Source organism: Corella eumyota, chromosome 3, assembly GCF_963082875.1.
Source record: "Corella eumyota chromosome 3, kaCorEumy4.1, whole genome shotgun sequence".
Classification (NCBI taxonomy): domain Eukaryota; kingdom Metazoa; phylum Chordata; class Ascidiacea; order Phlebobranchia; family Corellidae; genus Corella; species Corella eumyota.
The window spans coordinates 11,766,739-11,769,238 of record NC_137492.1 but is presented as its reverse complement, the minus strand read 5'-3'; the positions used below and the strand labels follow the sequence as shown (position 1 = coordinate 11,769,238).

The following is a 2,500-nucleotide window of genomic DNA, read 5'->3' as shown; positions in this document are numbered from 1 at the left end:
CGTCGTTGTGGCGAAATGAGCAAATTGGCGATGCGGTTGTCGGTTGAAGGTATTTGGTGACAAAACGATGTGGTGTCGTGCAGGCGATGTGCGCTTTTGGGCAGACTTGATGCTGACCCGCGAAGGCGTCGTAGCTAGCAGCGAGGCTCTGAACGTTGGACGGAAAAAATTAAGTAGCAAATACGAGTTTGTGTTTCGGCGCGCGACCACGGCCTCGGGCCGTAGTTGCGGTGGCCGGTGCGCACGCAAGTGATAGTTTTCTCGGTTCGCTTTTGTTGGGCGTTCCTGGTGTTGTATGCAAACGCAGCCCGCGCGCGGCTTCGCCCGAAAGGGCGTCTGGCCGGTGTCGACGGCGTCCAGATCGCGGCTTACGCCGGGTTTGAGGAGCTAAGCAAAAATAGTGATTGAGTAATACAGTGCGATACCGCGACGGGGAAAGCGAAAGACTCCGTTCGCGTATTTTGTCGGCCGATAGTTACCTGGTTGATCCTGCCAGTAGTCATATGCTTGTCTCAAAGATTAAGCCATGCATGTCTCAGTACGAACTTGCGTACGGTAAAACTGCGAATGGCTCATTAAATCAGTCGTGATTCATTTGATCGTAAATTTTACTTGGATAACTGTGGTAATTCTAGAGCTAATACATGCAAAAAGCGCCGACCTTGCGGGAGGCGCGCCTTTATCATATCAAAAACCTGCCGGGCTTCGGCTCGTCTTGTTGGCGACTCGGGATAACTTTGCTGATCGCACGGTCTTGCACCGGCGACGGATCATTCAAGTGTCTGCCCTATCAACTTTCGTCGGTACGGTATCTGCCTACCGAGGTTCTTACGGGTAACGGGGAATCAGGGTTCGATTCCGGAGAGGGAGCCTGAGAAACGGCTACCACATCCAAGGAAGGCAGCAGGCGCGCAAATTACCCATTCCCGACGCGGGGAGGTAGTGACGAAAAATAACGATACAGGACTCTAACGAGGCCCTGTAATTGGAATGAGTACACTGTAAAAATTTTAACGAGTATCCATTGGAGGGCAAGTCTGGTGCCAGCAGCCGCGGTAATTCCAGCTCCAAAAGTGTATATTTAAGTTGTTGCGGTTAAAAAGCTCGTAGTTGGATTTTGGGCGCAGGCGTTCGGTCCGTCGCAAGGCGTGCACTGTTCGTTCTGGCTTTACCTCCGGTTTTCCGTCGGTGCTCTTGACTGAGTGTCGGCGGCGGCCGGGACGTTTACCTTGAAAAAATTAGAGTGTTCAAAGCAGGCGCTTCGCCTGGATAGTGTTGCATGGAATAATGAAATAGGACCTCGGTTCTTTTTTGTTGGTTTTCGGAGCGCGAGGTAATGATTAAGAGGGACGGACGGGGCATTCGTACTGTGCCGTTAGAGGTGAAATTCTTGGATCGGCGCAAGACGAACGACTGCGAAAGCATTTGCCAAGAATGTTTTCTTTAATCAAGAGCGAAAGTCAGAGGTTCGAAGACGATCAGATACCGTCCTAGTTCTGACTATAAACGATGCCAACTAGCGATCGGGGGGCGTTATTTTGACGACCTCTCCGGCAGCTTGCGGGAAACCAAAGTCTTTGGGTTCCGGGGGAAGTATGGTTGCAAAGCTGAAACTTAAAGGAATTGACGGAAGGGCACCACCAGGAGTGGAGCCTGCGGCTTAATTTGACTCAACACGGGAAATCTCACCCGGCCCGGACACAGCGAGGATTGACAGATTGAGAGCTCTTTCATGATTCTGTGGGTGGTGGTGCATGGCCGTTCTTAGTTGGTGGAGCGATTTGTCTGGTTAATTCCGATAACGAACGAGACTCTGGCTTGCTAAATAGTTACGCGGCCTTCCGGCCGGCGTTTAACTTCTTAGAGGGACTAGTGGCGTTTAGCCACACGAGATTGAGCAATAACAGGTCTGTGATGCCCTTAGATGTTCGGGGCCGCACGCGCGCTACACTGACCGGATCAACGTGTGTTCGCCTTGGCCGAAAGGTCTGGGTAACCCGATGAACCCCGGTCGTGCTAGGGATAGAGAATTGAAATTATTTCGCTTGAACGAGGAATTCCCAGTAAGCGCGAGTCATTAGCTCGCGTTGATTACGTCCCTGCCCTTTGTACACACCGCCCGTCGCTACTACCGATTGAATGTTTAGTGAGGTCCTCCGATTGGGCCCGGGCTCGACTGGCGACGGTTGGGTCTTGGCCCGAAAAGACGATCTAACTTGATTACTTAGAGGAAGTAAAAGTCGTAACAAGGTTTCCGTAGGTGAACCTGCGGAAGGATCATTAGCGCGAGAAAAAAAAATCGAAGAGCGAAAGAGCAAACACCGGGACGGCGACGTGCCTCGGCGCGTCCGCCGCCCCGCGATCAGGAACTTGTTTTGTCGGCGTCGAGTGCCCGAAGGCTTCATGCGGTGCGCGGGCTTGTCGCACTATTTGTTGCGACCGCGACCCGCTCGGCGTCACGCGATTTTTTCAGCCGGATGGCGAATCGAGGTTAGGAATC

The 2,500-nt window shown here is 52.5% G+C and overlaps 1 non-coding gene across 1 annotated transcript; it reads left to right on the top strand.

Moving 5' to 3' along the window:
• Window positions 1–476: 476 nt before the first annotated feature.
• LOC145747792 (small subunit ribosomal RNA) lies at window positions 477–2,283 on the top strand. The gene has a single exon (XR_014282502.1). It is a non-coding gene; the product is annotated as a small subunit ribosomal RNA (ribosomal RNA).
• The last annotated feature ends 217 nt before the right edge of the window (window positions 2,284–2,500 follow it).